Genomic DNA, 21,797 nt, shown 5'->3' on the forward strand with positions numbered 1-21,797 from the left:
TGTTGATGCTCACTCTGGGGTAAAACCCATTGTAAAAAAATAAATAAAAGAAAAGTAAAGAGCTTTTCCTTTCAACAGATTTTAATGAGCGTCATCATTTTTGTTGAAAACTCATTATTTTCATATTCTGTCATCTCTAAGCTTATTGAATGTGGTGAGAAATCAAGACCAAGTCATGATCATCGTTTGATTAAATCATTGCATTTTGCATCTTCAAAACTGTACTGACTCACACTGGCTGTCACGTCTTTGCTTCAATTAAGTAACTTTTTTTGTCATCCCTCACGTTACTCGTTTTGTTTGCCGTTTTATTTTGATACTCTCATCTCACCTTGTTGCAAGTCATTTAATTTCCTGTTCCTCCTGTTGTTTCCCATCCCATGATCACCCGCACCAGCCCTAATGTGTCTAATCCTCCCCCCTTTACTTTGTGTATATGGTCTCTGTTTCCCCTTTTGTCTTTGCCAGTTGGTCATCTTCCGCATACCAGCATTTAGCACGTTTCTAGTGAGGTTTTTGTGTATTACCAGAAACATAAACAAGAATTGGAGAAACACAATGAAACCACATAGTAGATATTTTTACTTCATCAAAGCCACAAATCCTCGTTTTTGAATATGTGATACATGTCAAAACTAGCACTACTTGCTTTGGCATTGATTGACTCAATTCATTTAGGTGTAATTATGATATACTGTATTTCTTAGCCATTTTTCTCTTTTAGCTACTATTTCTCTCCTAAAGTAGGCAGGCAGTGAAAATGATGCATGGTCAGGCGACTTGGTTGCAGCTGGTCCTGTCTATCTTCAGGTTGTAGAGGGATAATAACAACTGAGACTGCTGCCAGTCGGCAGAGATCCTCATAGGGAATCTGCTCACTGTGTGGTAGCGATGATATACAGTGTATGTTGTCTTCCTGCTGGGGCATAATAAGAAATAATGCAAATGCTTTTGGCAATTGTTGTCACAGGATGCTGTTTTCCTGTAAGCTTACTAGCTCAAGTCACTATACAGATTCTCCCACCCAGAGAGTGTGTATATCTTTTCATGTGGAGCAGAGAAGGGCATGGTGGGGAAATATCAAACTGGTTTTATTGACCAAATCTTCAGGGAATGGTGGCAGGCGATTCCTTAAGACTCTGTTTTCCTGATTGTGTGACATCAAATCCTCAAACAACAAAGTGCAGTTGCATTTTTCAGGTTTAGACTGACCTAAGTGATTGATCGTCAGTTTGAAATCACTTTTTTTCATGCTGTCAAAGTTGGCCATCAATCATTGTCCGTCCTGCAGGCAGGGCATCAATATGGTGGACAGTAATTTTCTCTCTTCTTTGTCACACTCACGTGGACACCCACACACACTCTTCCGCTTACTTTGTCCTCATTATACACATATGCACATTTGAAGGTGGACTTTGGGCTTAATTTCATGTCCAGATAACACTACATATTATCACTTCTCACTCTTCTTGACTGTGTAAATTGGGGCCATGACTTTGCAGATGCGAGTTGTAACAGCAGCTGTTATCTCCTTCCATCTCCATTCTGATACTGATTCTTTGCCATATGTTGTGCCACGGCCCAAATGCTGTTACAGCGCCTGATTCTGTTTGTTTTGAGAAGTTGACTGTACTTTTGTGTCTCTCATCTGTAGAGTCTGTCTCACATCTACTTGTTTTTTTGTTTTTTTGTTTTTTTTCTGATATGTGTCTGACTTTTCAGCAGGTTCCCTCACACTCACACCAAACACTTAAAACGTTGTATATCTACTAGCAGAAAACACTGAACACAGCAAATAGAAAAAATGAGTGAGGACTTCAAGATTTCTATTATGGCACTATATTTCCCTATGATTAAATAACATTTATTTGATCTACAGTGTAACTTGCACTAAATTCCTGAATGAAATTACTCAGAGCAAAGTGTCCACTGTGATATGAAATCAATGTTCAAAGTGGGGGAAGAACTGCTGGAGTTCATGGTACTTTGACATTTTTTTTAAACATTTATTTAACATTAGCAACATTTCCCCTTATTTTGAATTATAACTTTAAATTTCGCTTGATGCAACACAGGATATCGTTGGGGCACAAAGATACCAGTCATGTTCCATATGTGTCCCCCTTTATTGGAATCTTCTTCACAGGCAGGAGAGGATATTTCAGGAGCCCCCTAGATGTCTATTGAAGCCCATAAACAGACAATGGTACAGAGTGTGACGGCGCATTTTTGTGCTTCTGCAAGTGTGTATTTAACAAAACGATTAAATAATTCAAACAAGTAAATGGGAAACCAAAGGTTCCTACGGTTTACGAGACAACAAACCCTGACAATACTCAGTATACTGTTGTAGTTGTTTGCGTTCATGATGATGGGAGATGCAGAAATCTTGACATTCCCATGACATTTATTCAGAGAATTAGAATTCGTACCTCAGCCCTTGTCCTCATCAAAAGTGTCCAGCTGCATTTTTGATGAAAGCAGGCTCCTCAATAAACCTCTTCCTTCTTTAGATCTTGCAATTCCCTTCTCACTTTGAGATGATCAGATTTCTCTCCAGCAATCCGAAAGTCCAGCCACATTCCAGTTGCCTCTCATCCACTGGGTTAGTCTCTTGCGTGCTGGTCTAGCTGTGTTTTTTCGTCTGGGACATCTGGCTACCCATTTATGGTCCATATCAGCCTCACACACGTGCAAGTGCAATATTGACTTGCCCTAAGCACTGATAACATCTCCATTTAATCCACAACCACCTAGTCTCTGAGAGTGGTTTAAGTATATGAAGGACACATCTTATCTGTAATTTTTCCATGCTACATTAAGTCTCTAAATATTGGTTCGAATGAATTCGGGATCAGTTGAGGTACTGGGAGTCCAGAAGAGCTGTGGTTAAGGTCCTGAAACACAGGATTTGAACAAAGTTTTGTGGGCGTCCTGAAAAAAGATCCTGAAAAAATAGTGATAAAATGAAATGTATTTGTGTAGATGATTGTGGGTTGTGGTTTAGCTGATAATTGCACTGCCCAATGAACGGAATTTGGCCAAATATGATGGTGAAAATACCTGCTCTCGACTTATTTCATGACAAAAGAAGTTGATGATTGAACGGAATTATAATTGATGCTCTGCAGTAGGGCTGAACGATTAATTGCATTTGTGATAATATGGCGATATGATAAAACGTGATTTTTTAACCGCAAGGGACGCGATTACACGGTTGACGTGATACGCGAGCAAATGGAGCACTCGGTTCCAAGAACAAGCATCAGTCACACTGCACTAACCTGCTGCGCAATGGCCTCAAGCTCGACAGAACAGTCGGAAACTGATACAACGGAGACTTTAGTCTGGAAGAGGAACAGCACGTCGGTTTTAAAAAGGACGATGCTGCGCAGCGTCAGGCGTTGTGCAGAACATGCCGTGCTACTGTTGCTGCTTCACGGGGCAACACCACCAACCTGTATCAGCGCTTGGCACAGGCGGTCTTTTTTCTCTTTCAACCCAGATTGTTGTTCTCAAAGAATTCAGCTCTGCTTGTTAAGAATTCAGTGCTTCTTGTTGTTAATGTCTAGCTGAGTCATGGCTACGGCATGCTAAACTGACACCAGCTTCACTGTGAAACAAATGCCACAATGAGCGCTGATGATTGCCACAATTATAAGTCAAATACATATGCAGATTGTGGTCAGGCTGTTTTGTGATATTTGTCACGACCGTGTGCCGCGACTCCATTCGAATATGAATGCAAACAAATGGCATTTTTTTTGCAATACAGAATGGAAAACTCTGCTGCTTTTGGCTGCACACCCAAACGGGAAAAGCAGAGGACCTCCTTCCCATGTAGTAGTCTATGGAAGTTTCATGAATAATGCAGAAAGCATGAGGATTGGGAGGTGGAGAGAGAGGATGCCAGTTGAGCTTTAAACATAGACTATTTGACATCTGAGTGAACATGGACTGACTGTAGATCTTTGCTTTGACAAACACATCCCTCACTCGACTGTGCTTGTCAGCCTGACAGGGAGCCAGCCGACTTAATTTTAACTTGCGTGTGCGTGCATGTGTGTGGTCCTGAATTTACTGGGTGTCAGTGATTTAGAGTTGAGAGCCATCTTGACCTAATAACTTTTAACCCTCACTAGATCATGATTGGTCCAAAAATAGTCACGTGACACATGCAGTTGGAAGATGGGAGGCCAAATAGTTTTTCTCTACATGTTATAGTTTTGAAAGAAACTTGAAAATGATTTTGAAATGAAGAAAACTGACAAAAAAACAAACAAGATCAGGTTTTTCTGTAGGACTGATTGTGGCTTGTTTGTCTGTTCAGCACCATCTACTGATGATATTGGGCTGTGAATGTGAAATTAAACTTTACACACTACAGCCAGTCAGTGGTTGTATTCAGTTGGGTCTTTACATTATAACTGATGTTCATAAATGTTGATGTTCGACTGAGTGTGATGCGTCTCATGCCGCTTGCATCTATTAATGATACATGTTTTTATTGCAGTTTCTAAAATTAACCAACCAAACTCTTTTACAGCCAGTAAATGCCTCAAAGCAAAAACAAGGCAACTGTAAAATTGCAGGGAAAAAGGAGAACTGGGAAAACCATCAACAGAAAAGGGAACGATAAAAAAACCTGTGTATAATAATTCAATTGTGTGGTGGTGGCAATATAAAGCTTTCGCAAAAACAATAAAATGGTATATAGATAAATTAGTGAATAAACCAAAGTTGATAAAAGGCACGTTTATGTAAACAGGCTCTTGTAAAAGACTTAAAAGATGATTCACCAGCTTCATTGTTGTTTTATGGCTGTAGGGTTGTGACCACCATAAAGATTGTAGAAAGAAACACACACACATACACACACACACAGCAGTGCAAAACACTTTTATTTTATTATGAGCCTAAAACAGAATAGATTTTATGAAACTGTTGGAGCAAATTAAGACCCACCACAGTCTAAGGTAATAAAAAACACTTATCTAAAAATTTCTGATTTGGCCAGCATCAATATGTCCACAACGGTAGTAATATTTACTTAACCATAACTTGGAAGCTGCTGAAAATCCGGCTCAAGTATGCAGGTATACAACAGTGATCAATTTATATTCAGCCATACATAACACAATGTGATGATGAAGCTCAGATGTGGGATTATTAGCCTGCACACGTACAGACTGAACTCAAATTGGTCAATACACAGGTCTGTCCCCTACTGACGTATCTAGTTACATTGGATTTTAAGTTCCATGTTAGATAAGGTATTCTATTACTTTTCCTGATGTTCTAGGTTTTTTTCAGGGAAACACTACACTGCTTATGTTCATATTACAGGTGCATCTCAAGAAACAATATTGCAAAAAGGTTCAATATTTTATCATTATTTTAAAATTGAATGTATCTTAAACTGCAAAGTGATATTTTGAGCAATCAACCATAATTATCGAAATTAAAATGGAAACATTTCTGTTTAAGGTGTAATGTGTCTATGATGTATACAATTTTTTACTTTCTTAAATAAAAAATAAGTTTTTCACTATATTCAAATTTTTTCAGATGCTCTTGTGAATAACATAATTAATTAATATAATGATGGATAAAATTAAATGGCTCATTGATGTGCTTTTGGATAACATTGGCGGTTTATCCCTATAAATATAGGGAAAAACTTGAGTAAATTAGACTTTGGCTTAATAAGATCAGCTTGTTGTTGGTATTGAGCTTTTTGTGGGATTTGTTAACAAAAAATATTAAATAAGTTGCCAGCCTTATCCCTATCATGTCATCGCAATAAACTGACATATATCATTATGACTGTTAAATTAGCTGTGATTACATTAGATGGATGGCTAGATTATCCGCTTTGTGATTTTTGTTTGAGACATTTCAGAAGTTCTTGGACTCAATTCTCCATGAATAACAATTCCTGCAGACAGTTGAGCTGTAAAGACTGCAACTTACCAGGACCCCACCATGTACTGCAGTGTTATTGGATGTACACAACAACAATAGGTTTCTCTCTCTCTGTTGTAAACTGAGTTTTTGCAATTCATCCCACTGCTGTGAGTTACCGTAAACATTACCCACTCCCTCTGTAAACGCAGTGGAAGCTTGGATAGTTCAATCTGAACACTTGACTGGCCAACATAGTGCAGGAGGGGACCTTTCCATATAACTTACGTTGGAGCATCACTCAAGCTAGGACAGGTGCATAAACAGTTTTTTTTTTCTGTCACTTCAAATAAAAGCATATCCTATTAACACAGTACATAGTAATTAACTAAATAAATCAGAAAGTAACTTGCTGTTAATCATGCAAATATCATGCTTAACTCACTTTAAACCATTTTTTTACTCAACATAAATTGATTAGACCAAACAATTCACAAAACCCTCAAACTCAGCATTTAAAAAGTATTGTGAAGCACAAAGACATGTCATCCATTTGTCCCAGTGGTTATGATGGTTTCAGTTACTTGTTCTCCACTTGGACTCGAGACTCGTTTAAGCCTCCGCTTTTATCTACTCGTCTTCCAGTAGGTTGGCGACTAATAATAACAGAACAGCTCCAAAACCATGCTTGTATTGTATCATGCAGATATCATCTGTCACACACCATCGCTGCCTGCAGATATCAAATCATAGGAGGAGTCAATTACAGCAGGATTTGTAGGATGGAACATCAAGGAGGGAACCTTGGCTGTAGAGATTTCACATTAAAGCTGCTTAACAACAGGAGAGAAATGTCAATAGCACTCTTTTGTAAATGTTATATCACTGTTGGTCCATGTTAACATCCATGCTCTTGTGTTGAAGGATCATTGCTCACACATTCTGTGTTGTTAAGTTAATCTTGAAAGAACCTTAATCCCAAGACACCAACGAGATGCCACTGACCATCTGCATATTGACTTTACAGTTGGAGGAAATGTCCACAGCAGTGATGAAATTTGAAAGAAACTCAGAAATATCTTCGAGAACAGGGTCCCCCCCTCCCAAGTGCTTTATCAATTATGGAGGTAGCCGGTGCAGTTTTAGGTACAGCAGGCAGTGAAGCAGCAAGAGCTTCAGGAGACAGCTTCCCCATTGTCCCACAACCCACCGCTCCCATTATCTGAAACCATGAAGGTTAACAACACCAAAACAACAGCACAAGCCATTATTATTCATTAAGTGCAGTCTACTGTGACACCACTGTTGGCTGCAGTGCTTGTTTAACGCTGTTAAAGGATATCACTGAGAATCGCTTTGATTTGGTGTTGAGAGCAGCAAGTAAGAACAGGTGCCTGCTCAATGTTGCCTTACATCATTGTCTAGATCCATTAGTAGTCAGAATGATTAGGACTTAAAGAAATTGTTTTCATTCAATAAGATAATCCAGTGATGTCAAAGTCATTGAGCCTCTACATTTTAACTGCATTTAATGTCCACTGGGCACGTTGATCTCATTGTGCACAAAATATACTTGACGGAACTCTACTACGTCACCCAAGGCACCGTTTTCTGTTTATTGGTTGTCAGGAAGAAGTGTAAACTTTTAAGACATCAAATTTAACTTCGTAAAATGACCAGGGTTGTTATTTATGAATATAGATCTGCAATAATCACTGCTTGCGTCTGGCCCAGCATCACCTAGTAATTTTTAAATGGCACAACTCGCATTCATTTAAAGTCATGTTCCTTTTTGGCAATGTTTCAATATTTACTGTTTCTTTTACGCCACTATGTTTGCTCACATTGTATCGGCTTGCCACTTGCTGTAGGAAGCATATAGTTGGCTATGCATGTGTATATGTAGTAATGAGCAGTTAAACTTTATAATACTGTACAGCTGATGCAGTCATGTGGAGTCTTTCCAAAAGAATTGGATCGAGTCTGAGAACTGCCCTGCCCGTCGTGGAAAGTGCACAGCTCAAACTGCCGTTTTGAAGCCTTGCGTTAAGCATTTTCACCACTGGCATCTTGTTTTTTTTGCAACCAGATGTAGGTGCGTCGCTCCATCTGTAGCATTAATCTAGCATTAATCTTAATAATATCCTCTAGTGTCATTATTTTAGAATTTAAAAGTGTGTGCTTGTTTGAGATTATAGAGGAGAATATGTGCAAAGATTCTCCTCCACTGCAACCCAATTTCAATATCTGAGTCAAGCTTTAGATATTTTTGTTGTTGTTGTTAAAAGAATAGTTCATCATGAAACGGTGGCGGGACAAATTGGAACATGGCAGGCCACCACGACCTTGGTGATTTATGGAAAACACTGATTTAAGTGAGTTAATGAGTTGATCTTGTCTGGTATTAAATGGTTATAATAATAATAATTAGAAATGCACTCAGAGGCTACACTTGCGCTGAAAGCAGTCTCAAATATTTATTGTTACATTGTTAAAATGTTTAAGTATCAAGCATTTAACCTTTGTAAGAACAGGTGAATGTTACTGATTGACAAAATGATGAAATTATCATAACTTGACAATTACAGGAGGGATGTGCAGGCCAGAAAAATACCACTACATTGATAATGCCACCGGAAAACTAGATTATATAATACATGTATTTTGTGGGCATATGCGTGGCGGGTAGCTAATAATATCAATGCTTTGGAAGAACATTTGTCATTATAGCTGCAAGCTGCAACACGTGGTTTCTAACCCCTTCGCTCTCAACAGAGGGAAGCTTCTAAATTGGCTTAAATTATGCCAATTGAGCGGTTGAGTGACAAACCGATGAGCGTGGGTGTTTTAACACTCAGGTTTCCCATGTCAAAATGTTGTCTGAAAATTCTGGCTGAACAAAGAAAATCATGGGGAGTGAGACCATAGGAGATGGTGCTATTCTTCTTAAGTTGCTGACTTTTTCTTGCCTTGGAAAGTCCCTGCCTCAACCCCCCCACCCACTGTGCAGGCACTGCAGCACTACAGCTCTTCCCCTGTTAGGTGGTATATTTCCGTCGCCTGTGTGAACCTCGTGATCAAAGCCTCAGCAGAATAAGGCTCAACGCAGCAGGGCCAGATCCTCTCTCCACAGCTGTAACAAGGCTGAGAATTTAAAGGAAATAACTTTACAGTCATGGTTTTTCTGCAATAATGGAACATATTATTGAATAATACACAAATAATTAACAGTTACGAGCACAGACATACTGTTCATCTGTGTATATGTAGTGTCAGTATAATGTAGTCTTAATGTTGTGTGAGTACATCCGATGCAGGTACAGTGATTTTTTTTTTTTACAGGCGATCAGTAGCTTCACTTTAGGTAGCATAACAAGCATAATGACAAATATTGCTGAGCTGATTGAACCCTGTCTTTCGACTTGCCTGATTCCATTGTAAATCTTTGCTGATAGATCTTTTGTTACAGCCTAATTACGTCTTGTGCATGCTGGCAATGTTTAGGGAGTCCCAAAGCTCTATATTGAATTCACTTTGAGGCAGCAGATTCAATTTAACACAAATAAAGACAATAGGCAGGGAAAACTCATTAAAAACAGACTCTTAATAGGCCTGATCAACGAGAACCGTGTTGTATATCACAGAAATACGTCTGTTGTGGTGCAGGCTGACAGCTTCATGAATCAATGTGGCTAATTAAATCAGACTTAAAGAGTTATGTCTTAGATTGAACTGAGGCAAATCCCTTGAGAAACTACTCTTATTTTCAGAAATTATTGCAGGAATCGTTCTTTTTCATTAGCATCACCTCTTCTAGAAAGATAATTTCAACATTTTTACTGGATTGGATTTGTTACCATGAAGCAGAACATACCAGATATTCCTCTGCACATTTGTAAACCATGAGGAAAAAAACTATTATCCATGCAGCAGCATTCTGAGCAAGTCATAAAAGTGATTGGGCTGTCTTTGTCTTCACCCAAGTGATTAGCCTCTGTCGGCTCTCTGAAATCTTTCTGTGACACCTTTTTGGGCTTTTTATCGCCCATTTGTAGCTTTCATTCTGGACGCTGGGAGAAAAATCATCATTAGCCGCTGCCGCCTTATCTACTCTTTATTTTACCCCTGTGATGAGGCTTGTCGCAGGGATTTGGCCGATAATGATTGGTGCAGCAGTGTAAGCTTAATGGCTTCTCTTTATCTTCAAAGGCTTTGATTCCTCATTGTTGTTGCTTAGCTGACAATTAAGGGGTAAAGGCCTTAATGGTAATGGGTTTCTGAGCGGGTTTTTTTAGGTACACTGTCCAGCTGTGGTCCTGATTTATAAAAAAAATAAATTAAAATTAAAAATCTGAATGCAGTAAATTGTATGACTGAAAGAGCCTATTTCCTTTATGGTGCTTGTTGACTTGTTTACAAATTAATATTTGTTTAGTGTCATGGAAAACACTGCTGGCACTCTAGATATACCTATAAATAAACCTGTCTTGTTCACCTAGCAACCGACTAATTTTCAGAGGGCAACTTGAAGAAAATGTGGAAAAGTCTCTCTCTGGCCACATCAGAGAATTTAGGCTTTATTTAAACCATTTGTCACATGTTTGCAGGTTTGTTCACTTTCCTGTTTGCAAGGAAGCAGTGCACTCAAAGATATTTAATGTAAGGGTTTGATTGCTTTTAAGACGTCCATTCATTTGGATACATACATTTAACATTAACGATCTAATAAACTTAAAGTGATTTCAACAAATAAGCGTACAAATTTGAAACAAATTGGATTTATTGATAAATTCGGTCTCTTTGATGTACAGTATAGTAAGGCTGAGTAAAAGTGCCATCAATTCCAAAATCCGACTGAAGTCCTCCCCATCTGGTCTCAAGTCGTCTGTTAGTATTCACTCATCCAGATCCTTGATCTGTGCATACCGCAGCTTGTGTTTATATAATGTGCATCCATACAGTACTCTCCCTTAATCTTCAAAGTTCACAGTTCAGCATGTTCTGAAGGACTTGACTTTACAGATGCCTAATTAAAGCTACAGTAGGGATGTGCCTTCACTTCTTTATAGCCACTCTGGATATTTTCGTGCAAAGTGAGGGAAAATAAATTCAGTTCAGAGTGTTTGAGACATTGTACAGTGTCCCATCTTGATTTTTCTTGTGTGTTTTATCTTCCAAGGCTGGAAGATAACTTTCAATCACTCCTTGCATAGATCTAAGTCCGTGTAGATCTTTTAATCGTTTTGGATTTATTGATGCTTCTAGCACTTGCAAGAAGAGAACTGGCTGGGTGGAGCTGTGGTCTTTAGCAATATCCTTCATATATCTCTTATATAGTTGAAAAAGAAGGGTAGGTTTGTTGCCCAACGCCTCAATTTGGGTTTGTAAACATTCGGAAAAAAGTGACAATTGGAAAAGTCTGAGTTTGTCTTTGCGGTTAAAGGTGCAGTGTGCCTTTAAACAATGCCCTTAGGTATGAACGTAAAACCTTATGATCATATTTCCCCCCCTTTAAAATTGAATGTTTTGTGACTTTTTAATATTTGGAAATTAACAGTAAAATGGATTAAAAAAGCTAAATGCACTGGTAAACCTGTTTTACAGACCAGGGTGGTGGGGAACCAGTGAGGGTTCTTGTCCTTGTTTGGTTGCCCTACCAGACCTGTCTCCACATGAGGCTCATTGTTGGCAGGTAAAGAGAAAGGCCAGGTGACACCATTAGTCAGGGAGGCAGCACATTAATGTCTAATTGGTCCCCAGGCCAACTGGAGAGTTAGCAGTGATTCATTCTGCAGTGCTTTACGGGGAAAATAAATAACGTTAGATTGATGTTATAATTTAGAGACCTTACTATGGCGACAACATTTATGACACAAACCCCCCCAATGTTTTATTGATTGAAACAGTAGATTTGTATATGCATGTAGAATGGTTAATTCTTCTAATCATGTCCTTAACCAACTAGATGGTCATCCTGACTGATCACAGAGTGGCAGTAAAAACCCATATTTGACCTGGCTCTTGGTTTGACAGCGATGGCTTAAGATATATTTAAAAAAAATTCCCCACTGTGCTTCTGAGAATGGGCTTTGCAAATTAGCAACAAAAACCGGGCTGTTGTGTCTCTGTAAATGTTCACAGTACACATAACTGTCATTGTTGAAAACACACAACGACTATACCGACGTAATTATCCCCAATCACCACAGACTGATATGCATTCCTGCGTGCTATCAAGTACATTAAAAGAAAAATGATTGGCTGTGGTGCAAATTATGAGCTCTAGAGTGCTAGAGGATGCTTATGGACACAATTTTCTGCAGCATGCTGTGTGGAAACGATGTGTTCTCTGTTGTACATTAACGCGATGATTGTGATGATGGTGAAGCTGACAATCGCATAAATAATTTGACTCACACATGCTCTTTCCCTGGGTTGGTTGTATCATGTTAGTGTCCTTCTTCCCCCCTTTGCTTCACTGTCTGATTCTCGCTCGAAGCTCAGCTGTGTTAAGCTGTATTGTATTGTTGGTGCATCAAGGAGTCAAGGAAGCTTGCACGCATTGCTTCAATCCTCTGAGCCATGCAAATAATTGTGTTCCTGACTGATGTCCCATGCATTTTTCATACTGGGGCTTGACGGAGTGAGCTACGAGTAAAAAAAGTTTTTTCCCCTTCCCCCCCTCCTTTTTTTCATCCTCACCACCAATACTGTATCTTTCACCTCCTCACAACCCTCTACCTTCACCTCATGCTCAACCCTCCACAAGCACATGTCCAGCCTCTATCATTGAAATCAATGGAATTGATTCTCCTGGGGTTAATGGATTTTGCTGCCAAGGTGAGGAGGATGCACTTTAATCATGGCAGATCTTAAATATTTTATCAGGGACAGCCAAAGGTTCAGAGCTGGAGCTGGAAATGTAGAGGAGAGAATGATAAGGTACAATGTGCACCTCAACACGATGGTCTACAGGATAAATGTTGCTAACCTAAAATAAAAGCAGCACAATAGTAAGTGGAAGAGGATTATATAATGTGCTCCTGTGACAAACCGGGTAATGCATTTGACACTTGGTAAGAATAAGGTATTAATGTTTGTGTACATTTGACCGAGTGCATTGATCATTATTCTTACGAGACAATTTCAGGACTAATAAATAAGAACACTAATTATAACTCCAGATTTTGACGATGTCAAACTTGCTCTGCAAGAAGGTTCAAGGACGAGAAGGCTAACTCCAATTGTGTGTTCACAACAAACGCAAAGTGAATTTTTTGCTTGATGAGAATGCAAAGTCTATGTAAAGAGCAGGCAACGCAAATGACATTTGTATTTAAAATTTGGGGTATATTTTATTAGGTGATAATATTCTGCAGTAGCTAGCTAGTTGGAAAAGAAGGATGGATTACACTAATGAATGCTGCCTGCAAGCTGCAATTCCCAATTAAATGTTGTTCAGTATTTTTTTTTTCTATATCGTCATACATATCATTCTTGCAAATTTCCTTGAAACTGTGTAGATGTAAAGGAATGGAACTTTTACTTTGACATTGTAGTGCTCCAATTGTTTTTGTTCCCCCGATCACGGTGTACGTAGTGGAATATTTGAAGAAAATTAAATGGAAGGCACTTATTTTTCTATTTCCACATTTTGCAGTGTATTGTGAAGGCTCAATTTCTTATGCACTGAAGTAATACATGGTGCCACCAACTTTTCATTCTCACGGGCCGGAAAATAGTGGACACGGGGATGGGAGGCAGATATCTACTCACTTTTAGCCCAAGAATTTGACTTCTAGTATTATGTAGACCGACCATTTACAATGGAGTTTGAAATTTCTATTGGTGGATTGATGGTGCATGCAAAATATGATCATCTTTTGCATGCACATCCTCCATTACTGTGTAGGTTTTTTTTTCACCCCTCTGCCAACAATTCTGTGCTTATATATGTGGTGCACTGTGCAGGTCACACTTTTCAAGGAGTTCACTGCTACCAATACATTGTGAGCACTGCCTGTTGCTTTATGTTACATGTGCCACAATTAAAAAAACAAACATTTTCTTTACCCTTTGACTTTGAACTCACCTTAAAACATGAAAAAATATGCTTGCATGTTAGTTTATGAGCCTCCCCAACCACAAATAAAATACACATTTATTAACAACCCAGAGATGAAACCCAAATTGCAATTAAGTCCACAGAGTTAATGTGTGTATACTAATGAGTTGAGATAAAATCTGTCCATACTAATGTCTCATGAATCTGCCCCCTATATCTATCAACACTCACACATTGTGATTACTGCATGCTTCCTCTGTCATTTGTGTCTGAATATAAATGTAGATGATCAACTCTACTGTTTCTTAAAACAGTTTGCTCATCCGAGTTCACACCAAACACTAAGCAAATTTTCGTTTTACTCGCCCAAGCTTGGCTGCAGGATCGTTTTTGAGAAACGCGAGTAGACACAACCCGCGAATATCCGCCTCTTCTATTTTGGACACGGACGTCAGTGACATTGGAAGAATCTCAATGCTAGTTGGCTTTTGCGACATCGCGTCACAAGAATATTTCACTGGAGTTCAAGTATCCCAACTTGAATGAGTAAAGTGAAGGATGCAAATTTTTGCATCTTTGCGTAATTTCACGTTCCATCGCAACTGACGCAATTCACGTTTTTGTATGTTATTTCACACATTAAAAAAAACACTTTGTGATTGGTGTGAACCCACCATAAGCGTTGGATTTAGAGGCAGCACTGGATTAAATACATTTTTTTAAGTTTTGGCACAGTGCGTCTGAGAAGGGACAAGGTAATGTACAACACACCTGGGCTACTCTGTCTATACTAATGTTCACAGTACATATAACTGTCATTGTTGAAAACACTCACCGACTCAACAGTGTACCAGCGTAATTATCCCCACTCTCCATAGACTGAAATGCATTCCTACTTGTTATCAACCTTTCATTCAATTTGCAATCTTAATCTTGGTGTAAATGCTCTGAAATCTGATTTATTTAAGGCTGCAGCTTATTTTCCCACTGCTGACTATGACGGTCTTGTAGGATTTGCCTAATAGTAACAAGGTCAGAATTTATTTTTTTTCCAAATGAATACAGTTATGCAAAAAGTGATATACTCATTAAATTAAATGACACACTTTCAAAACATTTGCTGAGTCTGTCATTAAACTAATTCATAAAATATTTATCCTCTGAACATTCTTTTAATTATATATTATACCACAGCAAATTTGCACGTCTCCTAGAAAAACATTTCCTTACAAACTCATGACGCACTCATGAGTCCTCAGTGTGGAGGACACAGACATGTTTTATATTCAGATTCTGGCCTTCCACAAACATGTTTGTTTGTCTCAGATGGTCTGGATAAGTGAGAACTTAGGTCACTTATGCTTGTGGAGGTTCTGCTCCATAGCCATTGTAAGAAATTCTAGAATTTCTTTTGAAATTGCCTTTTATCATCATGTCCAAAGCCAAGTGTGTTATTCTTGATTTTTTTGTAATTTTGTTTGCTTATTTATTAATTGCTTGATTGTTTGAATGATTACTTTATCAATCGGAAGATGTTTTGTCTGTTTTTTTATGGTTGGCTAACTTAAGGCTTTGTGGGAATCACCCTTCATTTCTTTGACATGTAAACTTCACATCCTGGTTTCAGACACCTGGATGAGATAGCTGGTGTAATTGGGATACTGTGGCATGTAACTGTGTCCTCAATCAAACATAAATACTTACAATTATATCAATACGACCAATTTGAATGGAGAAGCTACATCCAGCAGATTGGTAGATGCAGCAAAGGCCTAACAATAAAAAAGCAAAATTTCTACATCTTCAACTTCTGAGGTAACTTAGTTCAGTACAGAAATCAGATTTTATGGATGTATAGAGTTGAATAACAAGGTTTATGTAGGGTCTTAAGGCCATAAAAATGCGTGCATATAAATGTGCTCAGTGTAAGTGTAATTCTACTGCTAAGCCTTATAACGAGTCACCCTTCAATCCAACATATTATGCAATTCTTAGCCAATGTCAAGTGGTTCTCTCTTCCTTTTCCCATTTGAAATCTGTCCCTCCCAGCTCGTATTAATATCTCACTTTTCCAGCAGGATAAGGCAGATGAAAAGATTAGAAGATGTCCGGGCAGCTGTCTCTACAGGAGACCTGTGATATTGCTTTAATATTCAAGCTAGCCCTCAGCCTTTACTTTTGAAGTAGCCAAACTCTAAAAACGAATGTATAAACGTATAAATGACTGCTTTGTTTAAGATGGCGCCACACAGCCTTGCATGGCCACTCGAAAGTCCAGCTGGTTTTCTTCACCTGCCTCTGCATGCTAATTTTATGCGTCGGCAAAGAGAAGTAAAATGTACGAGAACAGGAAGGCTGATCAGGAAATGTGTTTCGTTGACTCGCCGTGTCATTTACCACAGGCTAATGCAGACACACAGTAGTTAATCGCTATCTCTTTACCTCAACCACAAGGTGTGGTGTGGTAGACAAACATGGTGATCTCTTGCATCCATGAGGGCCTTGTTGTCGCCTCGGCTTAATCTTTGTGGGGCAACACGTTCAACACAATATTCATCTGAATACAATTGAAACTGTAACTGTGTGGCTTCACATTACTCTTCTGAAGCTGGGGCTTAGTAAATGAGGCACAGAGGGTATACGGTCATTGTGGGACAGTCATACTTTTTCCTACACTTAACACAGGTACCAATGCAATAGCTTGTTTTCACCAAAGAGGAAATGGAATTAAATTCTATAGAGCCACAAACCTAATAAATCATGTGGTGCAGTAGTACAGTGTCTCCGCTGAATCTCTGAAATGAACAAAGGATGCCGCTAACTCGAGAATGATCTACATGCAGCTTGTTTTTAAAAAGCCACTATAATGACAGTTCCAATAAAAAAAAATCTATTATCACATGTCATGTAGTCTACAGCAGGTCTTATAAGTCATTCAAGGGTTGATGTTTTTCAGATTGCAGTTTTGCACATGTAGGCGTCTTTAAAAGACTTTTAGAGTCTGCAAAAGACGACAGAGGATCATATATCTTTGATACGTAAAATAAAGATGAGTACGCACAGAGGAGAGATAATCTTTCCCAAATCTGTCCTTGTCTTCTACAAGGAGTGTAGGACTCACTGCATTCCATTATATGACATATCCTAATGAAAGCACTTCCATGTTGTGGCTTAATTGACAGTGGAAAAGTAGCTCAGTCATAATTACTGCACTTCCTCCTCAGCAGAGGGTTTGAAGAATGAGACATCTGCAGCATAAAAGAGGGCCCTGCACATGGCAACATGAAATCAGAAACAGTACATTAGATTAAATATCATTTCGTTCACTGCAGGACATGTTCATATCAATTATCCAGTTTGTTGCTCAGACTAATTTCATTTCATTGAAATATTTTTGAAATTTATAAAAAGATACTTTTCATGTTGATGGACTGAAGGTGTAACAGGAAAAAATAATCCATTTTATTTAATTTAATTTTTCCATTGTTTATTGTTTCCTTTATTTTAACTTGTTAGTGTGAATAGTCATGGTTTGGTGCTGCAGCTTGAATATTTTGAGCACTATCACAGGTCTCCAGTAGAGACGAGTCCACCACTCTGCTGCATGGACGTAGCTTCTCCGTCTAATTACCATTAATGGAGGACAAGGGCAGCAGTAAAAATGTGTCCTCTGAATTACCGTAGATGCTTGTTATATTGATTAGCACTACACTTTCATTTCAGTGTGTCAGTCATCATTACATCATCATTTTTTCTGTCTTATTAATACTTTTAAGTCAGTCTGGCTGGGGGGACACAGTTGCATGTCACAGTGTCCTAATTCCTCTGTAAGTACTCCAGCTAGCTGATCCAGGTTTCTGAATCCGAGGTATGACATTTATATGGTCAAGAAATGAAAAAGTGATCAATAGAACTCCCACAAAGGCTCAGTCGGCCAACCATCCTACACCAAGTAAACAATAATGACAAAATCAAGAATGACTCACCGCCTTGATACAAGGACATGATGGACATGGACAAAGCACTGGTTAGAGCAGAACCTCCACAAGCCAAAATGGCTACTGTATCACTTAGTTCTCCCTTATCCATTGCATCATATCATCCACGAGAGACAATCTAACACACCAACAAATCTGTTAGTGGCCTGCCAGCATCCTAATATAAAATGTGTTTTGTGTCCCCTCTTGACACTGGTGAAAGCCCAACTTTTAAAAAGCTTGCTCACTCAGGACGGCTGTGAAATTTCCTTCTATGTGCATTTCAGAAAGGATTGCTTGAATAATGGAAGCTACATTGTGTGGGGTCAATTGTGTGCGTTCTTTTCCTGAAAAGCCAGGGCAGATCTGCACCGGTATAATATATAACTAAAAGAATTTTTTTTAAATTAACCTTCATCCTGTGAATACAGGGCAGCAAGCAAAAGGTGAACATGGAATAACTACTGTAAATGAGACCATAGTTTTGAGGAATTCGTTCAAAAAGTTATTTGAAGTATAAAATCAGTGCAACATCAAGGCAGCAGAGTTGTTTTCCCGTGGTGTCTGCATTGACGTTTACACTGTGACGGACAAACACATATCTGGCTACACTTAACCCCGAAGGGTAATTATGGCATCTTGCATTGTGAGTAAAACGTCGTGAGACACTTGAAAAGTTTTATAGGGCAAACTGAAAAATTGTGTCAATTTTGATCACAGAGACACCTCTAGGTTTGTTTGCCCTGCATGTCTGGGCCCTTTCACCAGTGTGATCAAGAAGAAAACACTGACCAGCATCAGTACTTATTATTTCTACAGCACCAAGGACTGCACACAAATTAATTAACAGTTTGTATCCGCATGTAGCCAAGCCGGGCGCTAAACCTCTCCGCCGGTCTGTGATTACCCATCAGCGGCCTAAATGATTTGGACTGCAGTTTGTAATGCTTGTGTTGCAGTGAGAGACATGCCCTACCCCTCAGAATGGGGCAGACAAACAACGGGAGCATGTGGAGCCGAGTATGCCTGCTGTCAGAGAATGACAGCAGGCATGCTCGGCTGACAGAGTGCAGGATCAGGAGGCTTCTCCTCTCAGCTGTCTCTGTGCCCTATACCCTCAGCACCAGCCTGGCATGAGCTCAGAGTTTGCTGATCTCTCGTGAAGTGGTGCCCTGCATTTAAATATAGATAATTTATACATTTTGGAAAGAAATGTAGTGGAATTTTTTTTTTATTGTTAGTGCATTGTATTTGTGTAAGTTTGGAAGATGTCCTGCTGGCCTGGTATGAGAAAGAGCCTCATTGCAGCATCACCACTGTGCCTCAGATGCTGAATGACAGCTATGATCTGAAATAAAACCTACATTTTTTACCCCCCACCCCCATCCTCTCTTTCCTCCCTGTCCTGCAGGCGGCCTGACCTTTTCAAGTAGAACTCATCCCTCAGCTCATCCCTTCTCAGAGAGCTCTTTAATGTTGCAATGTTGCTTCTTGCTTTTGACTCACAAAAACAAGACTGTAGACTCTGTTTTTATATTTGTCTAGGAATTTGTCTGCATCTAAATGTTCTGTCTACGGATCCGTCCGCTAATCGGATTTAGCCCTACATTGTTACTGACGGATGCTTCAAGAGGCCTATTTTAGAGAAGCCTAAAAGCGGAGGTTTGTCTGTGTGAACGTGCACTGGCTCCTTTGAGCCGGAGTGGGATTTATGGTTTGTGGCTGAACTAACACCGTGCACATTACCAGATGACTATATATGCTGGAAAGAGAATGATTTATTCTCCAGTGGTCCAGTGGGAGACGTGATGGTGACATTGGTTTTAAGATTTAATTTTCTTGTTTCTTTATCCTGAGTCCTTTCCCTGGCCTCTTGAACTCTAGATGTAGATTTTGAGCCTCTGTGAACAGAATATCATTTTTTTTATATTTAATATTTTTCATCAAGTTGTATAGAGTTTTTTTGTTGTCATTTATGAATTTGGTTCTTTTGTATTAAAAAAACATTGCAGCAGAGAGAGAAAACTACCAATGATTTGCTGAGAAAAAAACAAAAAGCAGGTGCTCTTTGGATATAAGGAAATATCATGAAACTTTAGAAAGGGAGAAAGGTTAGAAGGTACATTACTCTGGGATCAATGTGTCTGGCATGACTGTTTTTGTTGGTCCGTCAGTCCGTTCTTCAGGTTAGTAATTAACATTACTCAATTCTAATACTAAATAACTCAAATCAAATTTTCTGTAGCTGACAGATTAGAGGGTAATGTTGCCTTCCTGCAGTCCTCCTAGTTATCACCTTCTCTGACAGACCTGTGAAGTGGGAAAACATAGGAGTCATACAAAATGCATCATCATGCTTCTGTGGTTTGTGTTAAGTCTAAGCCTGGCTTGTACGTGTCAAAGCTTTCAAGTAACATTTTGAGTTGCTATTGAATATTTCCTCATAATTAAATCCTCAGCCCAATTCTTAATAAAGCTGGTAGTAAAAAAATAACTAGGTGCACCCACTCCATGGCTGAATTACCGTACTTTAATGGTTGTAGTAGAGACGCAGGGCATCAAACATCACAATTGTTTTGCAGCTTCCTGTTTTCATGTGTTGTTATTGTTTTTTCGTCAAGAAGATGATTATGGACAATTCAAGCACAGATAACACCTGGATATACAGAGTTCTGTTGTAGCCGAGCTGAGGTTGGATCAGTATTGGCCTTTTCTTGTTGGGTAACATTCCTGATAAAGAAATATCCAGAGAATCAACCTTGGGTAATGAAAAAACACTTCTGCTGCTTCAGTACGAATGATACACAGATGCTGGCACAGTGGCGTGTGTCTGTGGCAGCCAAGTAATTCAGAAATATAGAAGAAACAGCTAATCCATATCTATCCTGTACTTTCAACATTGCTGGTCCTCTTGGGGAGATTGAGTGCTCTAAGCTATCTTGCTTCCACTGTGTCAGCGCCACTGGTAGCGTAGCTGGAGTCCCTCTCTTTCTTCTTTCTTCTCTTCCTGTCACAGAAACTATTGTTACAAAGGAAAAAAACGTATCGCTGCACTGTCTTTTACCTGCAGCACCTTTGCCACAAAGAGTTTATAATTGTAATCGAACCACAACTGATGACTAGCGATCAGCCAAGATGACGAGACTGAGTGTGTGAGAAGGTGCCACAGTGATGTCAATAGAACAATAGAACATAGTTGTTGTGTTTTTTTCTAGCACGTGCAGTACTTTGAACGACAGGTTGATTGATTTTCATTGCTCGTGTCATTACTGACCATGAAGTGATATTTTCATAGTGCAACTTCATAGTAAGAGATGTGCGACGAGATCCACAGCGCTTGCTTTGAGGAAACACAAAGAAATAACTTTGTAATCGGAAGTCTATCTTTGAAAATCTTTGGGAGATACCCACTTGATTTTATTTAACAGAACAAAGCCTGTGGAATTTGTCCCTCATCTCTTATTACGGAGTTGTTGGCAGGGTTCCCTTCAAAGCCAGTGATTTGGTGTGATTAAGTCCGTGACCTGTCAAGTCCATCTCCTTCAAATTGGAAAAAAGTAAAGTTCTTTGTCAAAGTTAATGAGTGGATCGCTTTTATAAGAAGCTTGAATTCAACCACTGGGATCCCAGCAGTGGTGCAGTAAAATAAAAAAAGGGATGCTGTAACCTGAAATGACAACACATGATGAGAAATCAATAGCTTCATCTCTCCACATTGGCTGAAAGGAGAAGGAGTGAAAAGGGAAAGGGTTTGGGGGATGGGTGTCGGTTTATTTTTAATGTGAAGAGTATTCATACGGGCCTTGACAGACTGATTGTTGGTCCCATTAGACCAGATGATACAGATGAAT

The 21,797-nt window shown here is 39.1% G+C and overlaps 1 protein-coding gene and 1 long non-coding RNA gene across 4 annotated transcripts in view; one reads left to right on the forward strand and one right to left on the reverse strand.

Annotated features, from left to right (window-relative positions):
• Positions 1 to 21,797, forward strand: part of inpp4b (inositol polyphosphate-4-phosphatase type II B) — a 173,685-nt gene that overhangs the window by 33,645 nt on the left and 118,243 nt on the right. The gene's annotated exons all lie outside the window — the stretch shown is intronic.
• Positions 8,368 to 10,038, reverse strand: LOC118312028. The gene is made up of 2 exons (XR_004794139.2): positions 9,779 to 10,038; positions 8,368 to 9,048 (listed from the first exon to the last, which is right to left on the reverse strand). It is a non-coding gene; the product is annotated as an uncharacterized LOC118312028 (long non-coding RNA).

This window comes from Scophthalmus maximus, chromosome 8 (genome assembly GCF_022379125.1).
Source record: "Scophthalmus maximus strain ysfricsl-2021 chromosome 8, ASM2237912v1, whole genome shotgun sequence".
Classification (NCBI taxonomy): domain Eukaryota; kingdom Metazoa; phylum Chordata; class Actinopteri; order Pleuronectiformes; family Scophthalmidae; genus Scophthalmus; species Scophthalmus maximus.